The sequence below is a fragment of the Cryptomeria japonica genome, chromosome 7, assembly GCF_030272615.1.
Source record: "Cryptomeria japonica chromosome 7, Sugi_1.0, whole genome shotgun sequence".
Lineage (NCBI taxonomy): Eukaryota > Viridiplantae > Streptophyta > Pinopsida > Cupressales > Cupressaceae > Cryptomeria > Cryptomeria japonica.
In genome coordinates this window covers 731,841,823-731,856,320 of record NC_081411.1, presented here as the reverse complement: position 1 = coordinate 731,856,320, position 14,498 = coordinate 731,841,823, and the positions used below count along the sequence as shown (strand labels likewise).

General features: G+C 34.3%; 1 long non-coding RNA gene across 1 annotated transcript; it reads right to left on the bottom strand.

Moving 5' to 3' along the window:
• Positions 1 to 376: 376 nt before the first annotated feature.
• LOC131074599 (uncharacterized) lies at positions 377 to 4,584 on the bottom strand. The gene is made up of 3 exons (XR_009113078.2): positions 4,506 to 4,584; positions 870 to 1,019; positions 377 to 790 (listed from the first exon to the last, which is right to left on the bottom strand). It is a non-coding gene; the product is annotated as an uncharacterized LOC131074599 (long non-coding RNA).
• Between the last annotated feature and the right edge of the window lie 9,914 nt (positions 4,585 to 14,498).

The following is a 14,498-nucleotide window of genomic DNA, read 5'->3' as shown; positions in this document are numbered from 1 at the left end:
GATCGATTCACCTGTAGCTGGTGGGCCAGCAGATCATGCCTGGAGCTATAAACTCTGCCATTAATGGCACAAGCACCCAGGGCATACAGTTGTGGAGCTGACACCCCATAAAGGAGACTCTGAATCAAGGACAATTTCTCTGACGCGGAAAAGAATTACCCTGAACCCTGTCAGCTGGCGACTATGCAAACTCTCAAGCAACAGAAAAGAAACTTTAAGGATCGGGTACATCAGACTTGCAACTTTCAACCAGAATGCATCTGAATCCAGCAATCGGAGCAATTGGCTTTTTGCTTAACTTTGACTAAGTAAATGTAAATTAAATGTTTATTTGTGCTTAGTGATTAGATTCTGTAAGATGGTTACGAGTGCTTCTTATAATAAACAACAGTTAAAGTTTGAAGGTAATGTCTACAGAGACCAATCTGTCTACATTCATACCTAGTACGACATAATTGGGAATGAATAGCGAAAGGCATGGAGCATCTGTGGCCCACATCAGAGTTGATTACAAGTAAATATAACAAAAAGTTGGAAAAGCTTCATGTAATTGACTCTATTAACGACAGTTGTATTTGTTCATTAAAAATTAAATGTCCAATTGAATGCTACACATTTGATTCTTAAAACACAAACTACACTGTAAGAGTAATCCTCCTAAGAAGAGAGTTCAATACATGCCTTGATACAGAACACTCATTAATGAGAGGAGCCTCTTTGAATGGATCTACTGTACTCAACGAAGAAGTCCATAGCCAAAAGTTCACATGCCTCTCCTGATCTTTAATACCTTAACAAGCACAAAAAACTTTAAAAGCTTATTTCTACTGTCTAATATGAATACTTTTAGAGTTTACAGCTAGTATTACCTTAATGATAGCCTTGTCTCTTTAGGGAAAGTGAACCAGATTTCATAGACAATTCTTTTAGCAGAACATGGAAAAGGCTTTCCTTCCTCCTGATGAGCTTAGATCAAAACAACATTTCATTGGACTAGCTTTTGACTCTTCTGCAATTACCTGAGAAACAGAGAAAAACAGGGGAGACAAAAACAAAAAGAAAATGTTAAGGAAAATTAATGCTCCCGAAACTGTTTCCTAATGTTAAATTGATGGTATATACAAATTAATCACAATTCAACAGACAACACACCGTCAAAAACATAAAACTATAACTGCTGAATTTAATCAATTACCTCTGAGTCTCTGACCCAACTGGGAATCGTTTGTCAGCTCGATTGAAGAGAACACCAAATAAATAGTAGCCAGGTGGATGATCTCAAGCCAAGAAGCGGGTGTACAGATTTTAGTTGTAAACAAATATGTCTCCAACAGGGTAAGTACTTCTGTTCAAAGTCTATTTATGTTTGGTGTAGTTATATTATAGAACTCTAAAGAAGAGGGGAGGATTTAATGAGCCTGATTCTGTCAATGTTTTACCTCGTTTAGGGGCCAAAAGGTATGACAGCACACAGGATGTCACAACTTACAGATTAGGTGTAAATTTAAGCCAAATACAATGTGACTGCATAAAAAGGTACTCTTCCAAGAAACGGTCTTCAGGAATAATAACTAGAGGAGATATTCAGAAGCACATGGATGAATGCAGTTTTGTTTGAACAGGGTGCTTTTTCTAACTGTACCCATGCTATCATTACACTATAATGCTTGCCATGTATTATTGTATCGATTTCCTTCTCTTATGCCTAGTTCAAATTGCTTATTTCCTATTTTTATTATAGGTGTTTACTTGGGTTTAACTTTGTTTATCTCAATTCAAAACCCCAACCCCGTTTATTGAGTTTGAAGTGCTCGATACTCAGTTAAAGGCAACTCCAGTAAATGACTACAATGTGCCAATGATGCCTGCTATCAATTAAAACAATTCTTTTTACAGTTTGCTGATACTGATAGCTAGTAAGTTCTATGTTGTAACACCTTGCAATCTCATTGTTCTATTGGAACGGATAAACATCACTCTAAATATAAACTGTGCTAGATGGTTGTACTTGTGTTACATAATTTTAGTCATTGTAGAATAAGAAGTCGTGTAAGCCAAGTTCTGTAAGGTCATTTAAAACCCTAATGTTCCTTAACCAAATACAGATCCCTGCATTATGTTAATCCATTTATTTTTTATTATTAGCTTCGTGAATTTATTCTTCATTCTTCTTATATCTATATATTTTTTCTTATTAAGTTGATTTCTATATGATTGAGTTGTTCTTGCTCTTTAATAGAGACCAGGAAGCACTTTTTAATGATCTCTTATCTATCTCTTGTATTTCTTGCCGAATGAAGAAGATCCCTCTTTGTAAAATCTCATTTCGAGCAATTAATATAGAAAGCTCTTAGCTTGTGAACGTTATCATGTTTTAGTTGCAATTTTATGCAGGTTAGAATATCAGAAGAAAATTTCTAGTTTACCCTGCCAAAAAAAATATAAATCTTGAATTTCAAACTTTCGATGGTGAAGCATTTCTTTGGCATTCCATACAGAAGAAAGGATGATTCTGACCTTTAGTTTTGTATAGGAAAGAGGGAAGTATGAACTAAAATTTTAAGACTATAATCATAGCATAGTTTATTTGACTTAATACATAAATTGGCAGAACAATAACAAAAGGTCATGATGTTTCCCTTCCTTAACATCTGGTGTACTGAAACCATTCCTGAGTACAAGTATGACTAATAACTTAATATTGTTGTTATATCAGAACAACAGCAACAGCCTTGCAATTCAACTGAATCAAAATCATAAGAATGCAGCTTTCTAATATATCTGAGTTCAGTATGATAATCTCAAAATGACTATCTCAAAAACCTCAAAGAAGTAAACATGTAGAACTAACTAATGAATGACCTTCGATCTGGGGAAACAGGATTTTTACATTCTCACGAGACAATATAGGCCTATATGACTAGGCCTATATTGTGACCAAAATTACGGATTCTACTACCATTAACAAATTCATGAGACAGCAGGAGCTTATATGATGAAAATTATTACTAATTACAGTACCTATTCCAGCCTTTTGGCAAGAACAAAAGAGAACATCAGTAATTTCAAGCAAAGAAATACTTGTCCAATGATATTGTTCCTCTTACTAAAGGTAGTTATGTTAGTACTCCAATTTTTTACTTAAGGTTTTCATCTTCATTGCATGAGAAATATAAATCTGGTTTGTGTGTAAATTGTAAGGGCATATTTTACTCAATTTATACAATGAAATAATCCTCTAAATTGGGTTTCAGCATACTCTGTTTCCATCCTTCTAATTAAGGCTCAATTTTTGCTTGATTGAAAATAATTCTGTCTGAAGGAACATTTGTTTCATTTTGTGTAAGCTGTTGGCTATGCAATTGGACATGTCCAGCTGTCCAGTCTCGTTTAAATGAACCTGGTGATTGCCGATACCATGTAGATGGCAATCTTCATCAGTAGCCTATATACAATTTATAATTTATTTAACTTAATATAATGTTTTGCAGGCTCTCCAAATTAACCCTTTAAAGGACAGAAGAAACTCGGGACTATCAAATTACAGTATAAATAGGCAGAGCTAAAAGTTTTGTGAAGGCGAACAAGTTTGAGACTTCAGAGGGTGGGATTACGGAGGGAAACGATCTTCAGGAATAATAAATTTTCTGGTATAAGATTGAATCTTAGAACATTTATATACTCATAAAAATGAGAGAAACCAAAACCTGGGGTCAATATATTTGAAACTCTACATGTCATCTATCAAAATTTGGATTGGAGTCTGGGAAATAAGAAAGTGTATATACAAGGGATATTTAAGTGTATATACAGGGGATACGGTCTTCAAGAATAATAAATTTTCTGGTATAAGATTGAATCTTAGAACATTTATATACTCATAAAAATGAGAGAAACCAAAACCTGGGTTCAATATATTTGAAACTCTATATTTGAAAGCCTATGAATGAATGCAGCTGTACTTTGGAGTTTGGACCTCTGTGTGCATTTGATCTGTTGATATTGCAAAAAGTTTAAATAGGACTGCAACATATTGGACATGTATATATACTAGAATTGTGATAGCGGTTCTGTAATAGAATTCGGAGATTCCACAAATTCAAATAAGGAGGAATCTGAAACCAGTAATTTTAAGAAAGAGGTTGCAGTTAAAGGACCGAATAGAAAAGTATGGCTCAGATATATAGCTGGCTATGCTTACTACAGAAATACATGGGATTTTTGGGTTTGGAGTGGTGATTTTTTATGGAGTTAGTCAAGGACTTGGAGGGGCGTTCTATTACTTAATTTCATCTTACTATTGGAAAGATGTGTAAAAGATCCAAATATCTGTGTATCAAGGGTTTCGGGTTTTCTCAGAGATAATCTCCCAGTTGCAGGATTTCATAGTCATTAAGAAACATTAACATCTCAAATTGATAAACAAAATCTGCAAGCATTATTGCATCATTTCCTTGTGATTTGAAACTCTGTTGGGGTACAGAAAAACATAAACATCTAAATACCTTGGAGACAGTTGCAATCATCTATCATCTCTTCTGACAAGAACCAGCAAAACATCAATGAGCTTGAACCCCCTTAATCGATCGCCCCACTCCACACGACTTCAGAAATCAATTCTATCTACAACTATAAAAATGACATGTAAGAAAGACTTAACAATTAACTATCTAACAGATATAGTAAAATTAATTTATTGTTATTGTAACTATCTAATATTTTCCCAATTCTGAATCTTACCATTTTGGCACTCGGAAAACTTGAAGCATTGGCATTGATGCAGAATGTAACAACAGATATAGTAAAATTCATACCAGAAAGTGGAGTAACAAATACGAACAGACCGTCCTCGAAAAAAACAGATGCCTAACAAAGAATTTATGAAGGCTGAAGTCGTTGCCAGATAACCGTTAGAGAGGATCAACGGTCAGATGGACCTAACCGTTGACGATGGACGGCCAGAATTTGAATTTACAGGAATGGGATGGGCTCCGTCGGTCGTGTGCGGATTTGAATTTAAAAAACGCAAGGTATTGAAAATTTGAATTTAAATAACTTAAACGCAAGGTATTGAAAATTTGAATTTAAATAACTTAAACGCAAGGTATAAATTTGAATTTAAATAACTTAAACGCAAGGTATAATTTTGAATTTGAGTCTATATGAAGGTGCACCATATTTTAGTATTTCATTCTTGTATTTCAAATTGGTATTTGCCTTAAGAGTCTATTATATTTATTTCTATATTTTTATTGGATTATAAGTGTAATTGAATTCGTTGGATATAATTTTATAGGTGATTTTGTTTACTAAATTTAAATTATTGTCTTATTTATTTTTGGTTAATTTTTTACTTGATTTGATTATTATTTGTCAATTTATATTAAAATATTTGAAGTGAATATATATGATTGTATATTTAAGATAATCTTAGAGTATTTAGTAGAGGATTTGAAATGCATTTATCATTAATACGATTCATGAAAGCATTATCAAGTAGTGGCACATGGTGTTGCATCAAACATAACTTTGAGCCAAGAATTTTTTTATATTTCAACCCTCTTACAGTGAGTCCCAAAAGGCGCTTCTCAATAGTACACTATATTTTAAAAATAGGTAAAAGTGAGGACAAATTAGTTGTAGTTGACAATAATTGTAAAGGATGAGATTGCACATGTTTGACATTTTCATGCTAGTGGAACAAAATGACAAATGCTATTGCATCCTAGATATCAAAAGTTTAAGTGTTTGTTTCTTTTTTATAATATGACAACATGTCAATAGCAATTCAAGAATCTAATTAATCTTTTTCAAGACAAAAAGGCACATTCAAATAGCTAAGAATTATATATCCTTCTCATTTATATTTGACATTTATCATTTACATATTTTACTCTCATCTATTTAATCAGTTTATGATCTAATAAATGTGTTAATCGTTTCTTGATTGGAAAATAGAAAATCTATAAATTGATATAGGGTGCATTTTATTTTCCTGCATTTCGATAGTGCCTAGTTTTTTTGTTTTTTTATCGGTAATTGACCAAAGCCTGAATAGCTTTTGACTGGAGCTATGAACCAGTGGGGACACAGTAGGGGGGGCCATCCCCATTACATATCTTTGAATTATTATTATTATTATTATTATTATTATTATTATTATTATTATTATTATTATTATTATTATTATTATGTTTGATTAGATTGACCCCAAGACCTTCCCCATCCTATGGAAGGCCAAGAGTCACAACTTATAATTCCACTTCAGATGTCCCTATTGGGAATTGAACTTGGGTCTCCATAGTGAGAACCTAGTGTTTTAACCAGTTAAGCTCAACCCCTTGGACTCGATAGTGCCTAGTTGATCTTTTACTCCAATCGGATTTTATTTTGAGTTATTCTTCTTTCGTCTTCATAAGTGTTTGATTGATTATTGATTCACACACAATAGATGGCCATGAACCTTTGTCTTTAGCTTCTATTCATGCTTATATCAAGGATTTCAATGTGCTCTCATACAGTTTTACATCTTATTCTTTCATCCTGGAATTAACATTGTTTTCAGAAGACATAAAGTTATATTTATATTTATGAATGTTTTTGTAGACACTTAAATTTGAGCATTGCCATTTGACCAAATGTACATCCCTTTACTCCTATATCCTTTTAGGTGAATTCATCTACTCTAGCTATTTCTATTAATTAAATAATTCATTGTTATTTAATTAAACATATTTATTCATCCATTTTCTAGTCTTTTCCTACAGTAATTAATGTAATTAATTTACCTATTCAAAACTACCTCTTAGACCCCCATCTATTAATTAAATAAATTCCCTTGTTTATTTAAAATTCCCATATCCACTTTCCTCCAATTTCGAATTAAAATTAATTCTAAAATTCCTATTTTCCCTCATCTACTTGCATTCTCCTAACTTTTCCACTTGCATCCTAATCCTAATCCTAATCCTAATTCTAATCTTCACCCAATCCCCTCCACTAAGCATTTGCACTCAATCCTTGATTAAGTGAAGTCAAATCGTCCCATCATATCAAGCAGATGGGCCTCTTACACAAGCACATGGGCTTGTCCCTTCAAGTGCTCTAACAGGAATTTTTAATAACTTTATTCCCCTACATCATTCTCCATCATTGATCTTAATGATCAAACACAACCATTCATCCAATCTCTTCCAAATCATATAAATCCAGCCCTTATATCATCATCTCACCCATTTTTCATTTGAACATCGTTATGATGCCGAAATCTTGAGTGAGCACAAATCCAATCCAATATCAAGAAACAAATCGTTGCATCAAAGGGACTACTTTGTGCTACATTCGATTTACATGTTATTTTTATTTAGTCTTCTTTCATCCTATCTTGATATTGCTTTAATTTGTGATTTTGAGTGATTTTCTTTATTGATTGCACTCCTTTTGAACCCACATTTTGCTGCACACATTTTGGTATGCCTAGTGGGATCCACCTCGCAGGTCTCTTTTAATATCTTTTTTTTGTTCTAGTGTTTTTCAACCTACAGGTCGCGAACAAGAAGACATTCCTATGCTTCGACAGACTTGCTGCCAAATCGACAGATTCGTCAACTGAAACCCCCGAATGAAACACTTTGTGAACGGGCAGAAACGCTCTGTTCATCGACGGATATGCACTCTATACATCAACGAATTCTCTCTGATAAACTACCAACCAACCAGACATAAACAATCGATGGAGTCATAGAAAAAAAGTATCATTTGACCTCTTGACATTCTGGTAGATACATCATCCTAACTAGCGGATTTGATTATACTTTGGCAGATACGTCGTGCTCGTCTAGCGGATTTGCATTTTAGCTCAGTGGATTCACATTTTCAACTAGCGATTTCACATATTTGTAATCAATTTTTTGGCATCTAATCTGTTTATTGTGCGACTTGTCATCAATTTCCAAAGACAAAATATCAAACAACTAACACATCTTTTGTAGGACGTGGTCAAATACAATCTTTTTATCACTAATCTAAGAACACTTAAATTTCTTAAGGACGTGGTCAAATACAATCTTTTTATCACTAATCTAAGAACACTTAAATTTCTTAAAGGAAAGAGCGACTGTCTTTTGTCTCTGGTGCACTTGCACATCTTTTTGTCATTCAAGCTAGAGTGTGTATCCTCTATCCTCATCTTCGTGGACCTTGGGTGTAAGAGAAACACATGCTAGCTTCTCTTTATTTTTATTAGAAGGCTTGTTTGGGTGTTTGATCACCCCAAAGGACAATCTCAACCACGTGAATTAGTAGGGTATATAAAGAGGTGAGAACAAAATTTGTAGTCCAATCCATCTCACATCATGTCTAGAAAAATCTTGAAGCTTGGATGATACCAAGATAGGGATACAAGGCTAATCTGAAGGGCTTAACTAACCTTCCTAGCCCATGCTTGTGAGAGAGTGGTGTCCATAGATTTTTCTCATGTACCTTGTGCATATTGATGACACCCTTAGTTGCTTGTATCAGCCTAGATAGAAGACTTTGCCCAGTACTACATTGGTGCAAGGGATGCAAATTGTACCCTGAAGTAACTCATGATGTACTTATTGGGGTTGAGATAGGAATCTTTTGGTTGGGCTTATCTAACCTCCTTGAGAGAGATAAAAGGGAAATCTTTGTATAGGCCCAGAGCTCTAGTCATCTGCCCTCTATTATATTAGCGCTTGCACTGTGAGCACAGTGTAGTACTTATTCCTACTTGTCTATCATAGGCATGTGAGCATTTCTAGCATGTATTCTTGTGCTCATCTAGTATTTACCTCTTGTCAGTCCAATCTTAGTCACCTTTTATCTTCTTGTTTACTATCTTCAGTTATTTTACCATCTCAGTTAGTCCAATATGTCAGTCCATCCTTCAGTGGATTCTCTCCTTAGTCCAATGGATTCACCTTTCTTGGTCAGTCCATCCTTTAGTGGATTCACTCCCTAGTCCAGTAAATTTGCTTTCTTAGTCAGTCCATCCTTTAGCAAATTCACTCCCTTGTCTGGTGGATTCTCCTTCCTAGTCAGTCTATCCTTCAACATATTCGCTCCCTAATCCAATGGATTTGTCTTTCCTAGTTAGTCCATCCTCCAATAGATTCACTCCTTAGTCCAACAGATTCTCTTCCTAGCCCAACGGGTTTGCCTTTTCCAATCATCTCCATCTTCTAGAATAATCACCCTATTGTTTGACAGAATCGCTTTGTCATTTAACAGGCTTGAATATACTTAGAATAGTAACTGTTCAACCATTCTAGCAAGTTTACCCTATAGTCTAGCAAATTTGTCCTATCTTTTGGCAAACCCACCCCCATCCAAAACCCAAAGAGTCAATTTGTAGTGCCCCACTAGAAACCCTAAAGGAAAACAACACAACTAGGCAACTAAAGGGTGAAATATATTTTTTTTTAAAGATTAAGTGCATTAATTATAACAATTGCACATTTAATAACACAACAGAAGTCTAACACATGATTTCTTAAGGGTTACCAACAAAGATTAATTCGTAGATTATATTAACATCATGGTTAATCCAATAGTCCATCTAATTAGGAGAAATTACATGCTTAAATTAAAAACAATGGTCAGATGGACCGACCAATGATCCTTTGGCTCAAGTCCCTCTCCTACTCACACATCTATATCCCATAATGAAAGAATCAAAGTATTCCAATGCATTTAATTTTCCATAGATCATTTATACAAAAGATTAAAGCAACTGAATTAACATACATTCCACTGATATAATATTACAATATCCATAAATACATGGTTTACAATAATACCACAGATTAAAAAGTTACAATGTCAAGGTTACATAATTGTTTGATACAATGACCACAAGGTCTCAACTGAACAGTGATCATGAACATGAGCTGGTACAGGAACCACGAACCAAGAAACACCAGTGATGCCTTTCCTTGCCTGAAGATACAATCCAGAACATCTGATGGGAAGTGGCACTACCACCCGACCATGTGATCCCAAAATGGAACCACCCCACCGTGCTAGGAGATAGTAGAAGACCCTCAAGCAAGCAAAATAAGACAAGTACGACAGTACTACATGACTCCGCAAACATCCATGTGACTCAACTCACAAACACTAGTGACTCTAAGGAGAGAGTGTCATCGCATGGCTTAAGGTGGTTACCCTAGGTAGGCCTCCATAGGTCCCGGCCCCCATCATGGGTTATCCTGGTAACCTCTCCCGAACCCTCGACTCCATCTAAGCATCATGTGGACCCTACCAATCCTTTTGTGAAGACAAGGTGGTACGTTTGCCATTCCAGGCCTTCTCACCACATCCTGAGCCTATACAAGCACTCAACCATGTGCGAGGCACATTATCTTAGTTTAATATTTTAGCTACCCACCCCCTAATCAATTATTAGGTTATCACTTCTTAATTGACTTTCGAAGGGTTATCTTGCCATCCACTTTGGGTGCAGCCCCTGCTCGAAAGCCACTCTCTCTCATAGGACACTAAAAGGAATGGTCTCTCTATGAGAACTCTATGGCAAAACTGGCAGCCATATCTAATCCTGACAAACCACAGGTGAAGGATACACAATCACTAACCCAGGATTGACCATTTGGAAACATAACACATAATGGCTCACATCGACAGGGTTATACAACGACACTTGATTAAGGGGTAAAAACAACCTTAGTAACAAGACAATAACTCAAATCAGATTTACAATGAAATATGCTTTTACCAGAGAATACCCTTTATTCTAAAGATCCTATAACAGGCAATCTTTGTAAAATAGTAAAAAGCATTAATTACTTGCAAATACAGATATTTCAGAAAAGCAGAAAATACACCTCATTGATAAAAGAAAAGCAGAATTGTCATTTGATCAACAAGGTTAAATTAAGCACATAAAATTTAACCTTCTAATGTATTTCCCAGAATAAATATAGAATCTAAAAATATAAGTTTCTCTGGAAATAACCAAATTTTGAATTAACTATATATATAATAATATAATATAAGTATATTAATATATATATTCACCGAATATATATATATTATATATATTCATATTACTAGATATATCTCTATTAAAACATAAATAAATTTGCATGATATTAATAAAACTTAATTAATAAATACCCAAGTTAAAAAAAAACATATATATATATATATATATATATTACGAAACACATAATATAAAAAAAAATTTGAATTTCTCATATGCCGAAGGCACACAAACCACGGTGAATTTAAATGTAGGTCTGGTAGTTTTCTGCTACCCTATGGTAGCATGTACTACCATCGGTAGTGTTGCTACCTTACGGTAGCATTGCTATCGTCGGTAGTAACTACCAACCCCCCCAAAACCCAATTTTAATATATATTTTAAAACAAAAAAATTAAAAGAAATTTAAATTTTAATAAATGCCCAGATCATATACAAAGATTAAAATTTCACAAACCCCTTTCTCTTTTTTTTTTTGAAAAGTAAAATATTCAACAGAGAATATATAAAGAAATATTAATTTTTACAGAATATAAAGATCCATTTTCACAGAGAATTAAAAGTCAAATTTTCACAGAGATTAAAAATTAAATTCCATAGGGATAAAAAGATTCATTTTCAACAGAAATAAAAATCAATGCATCCCCACTTACTCCATTTTTATTTACACAAATATCTTCCCTAATACAATTATTTCTTCACCCAATTTTTTTATAAATTCCTTCAACCAAGAAGAACGCAAAAATTGCATAACACATAGAGAAACTTTTTATGGAACAGAGGAGGGTGAATCTGGCAAAACCCCCTATGATTTTCACAATACCAAAACTAAAACATATAGGGAAAAAAATCAATAAACATGAGAATCTCCACAACAGAGATTGGAGATTCAAACAACTAAATTAATTTTATTTAAAGAAGACAAAAGAACACCAGACAAAGCAACCCAACTTGTGAAGCTTTCCTGGAAGATTCACGTGGATGAGCTCTGTCCTGCAACAGGGTTTCCAAGCCAATCCCTCTTCCAGCAATCCTCTAATAATTTCTTCTTCAACAAAATATTGCTTCCAAAATAATTTCTCTTCACCAAATCTCTGCCTCCTTCCCGTGACTCCCAAAAAGAAAAAGATATATTCCCTTTTAACCTAAAATTTTAGGTTGCACATATTTTTCCCAAAAAAAACCTAATATTTAATTTTAGTAATAAAAGCAATTTTATTTTCTTTTATAAGTCCCACCAAAGGAATAAATTAACACGCAATAAGTAAAAACCATAATCCTTTCTTTTATTTTCTCATGCAAATTAATTAATTTTCTTAAAAAGAAACTAAAGCAGTGCTTTAATTCTAATTTATTCTTATATTCATTTATTTATTATTTTATTTTTATTTTTTTTAAATTCTAAGAAACAATAAATGAAATTAATCTAATTTATTTTTCACTAAAATTTAAATAAGATATATTTCTAATATAATGCAACTTGCAACTTCATTTAATAACTTCTTTTAATTAATTAAATTTATAATCTCAATGCATAAAATACATAATTCAAAATACCAACTATGAGATAACTCCATAAATTTAATTAATTAATTAAATCCACTAAACACACAAACTGAGCAAACCCTAAGCAAAGACTCGGACAAAGTCAAACCGACAATACATGAAGGCCGAACAAACTGACATGACGACCAACTGATCACACTCACAAGAGTGTAATCTGGGTAAAATAGGGTCAACTACTACCTCCTCCACTTCCATCAGACAAATATAAGGCACCCTCAGACCTGTGAAGCCAGGTGGAGATAATACCCCGTACCTACCTGGTACTTGTACCTGTAATATCCTGCATCATCGAACCACACATGCATATATACAATATAAAAAACATGGCATGCACACAAATGAAGGAGAATCGCAACGTTCCTTGTCTCACCGGAGTGAGTGAAGGAAAATCATCCCCTTGCATCCAATACACTCACAAACACGCAACATATAATTACACATTGCATAGATAAAGTAAAGTGTCGGTACATAGCAATAATCCATAAAATACCATAAATCACAAGTACTGAAATACTGCAAATAAATTATGCATCTCATATCCAGATAAAGCATGAAATAATGTCATATAAGTTTGAATAACACATCATAGTAATGTATCCACTAAAAGTAAGCAACAGTAAAATATGAGTCTAATGAGTTCAAACGAGGAGGGGTACTACACAATCCTTCATCTAAAGACATTTTTGTCACCCTAATTATCTTTCCATCATCTTTAGAGTCAATCCTCGTCCTAGTCCCAACTTAAGTCCTATCATAATATAAGCTTAATCCAAATCCTAGTCTAAGCTTACTATCAATCCAAATTTGAGATTCAGTCTATCATTTATCTTCATCCTTTGTCTTTTACCCCTACCTAACTATCAACTAATCGTCAATGTCACAATTTTATTATGATGAGTTTGGCTGTCCAAACTTTTCTTCCACTTCATCCCATTCTGATGATGATGAGAGTCTTGTTGATCAAGTTGAGCAAGAAATTGAAAATATTGATGCCATCATCCTTAGAAAGCTTGCACCAAGTGTCAAATACCAAGATCCAATCATCCATCCTAGCTACCCCATTATACCTCCATGCACACCCACTCATAATTATTATTAGAACTTTAACAAGGGAAACCCATTATGTCACCCATCTACATCTCCCACTTATATCACATCCACATACCCCTCATATGCAACATCCTTGCCTCCATCTTCTCTCATGGACATATCCCAACCTCTGCCTTTTCATAACAACACTAGCACCTACATCCCTAATTCAAATCCACCATCTCACTATCCCCCAATCCATTATGCAATCCATAATGCTAGTCCTCTTGTTAATCCCAATCCCTCAATTTATTACCATAATCCCCCCATTATCCCTAATCCTCCATTCAATCCCTAATACCTCAATCCTCCATCCAATCATAATCATCCTTCAAACCCCACTCTATCCTATCTCAATCTACCATCATATTTCACTCCATCATACATCACTCCACCATCTTCCACTCCATCATACATTAACCCACCTTCATCTACCCCATCCTACATTAATCTACTATCATCCACTTTATCCTATCTCAATCTACCATCAAATTCCACTCCAGCATAAATAACTCCACCATCTTCCACTCCATCATACATCAACCGACCTTCATCCACCTCATCTTACATTAATCTATCATTGTCCACTCCATCTTATCCCAACCCACCACCATCCATTCCCTCCTTCATTTCTACAAATTCCATTCCATAATCAACCTACATCCCTCAATTCACTTCTTATGGAGTGCCACAATCTTTGGCTCCTCCTCCACCCATTAGTCAACCTAGTTCACAAGTCACCTCTACGCTTTCTTATGTGAACTACCTAGCCATTCCATCCCCAACATTCACCACCCAATCCATTGCTCCTCCACAATCA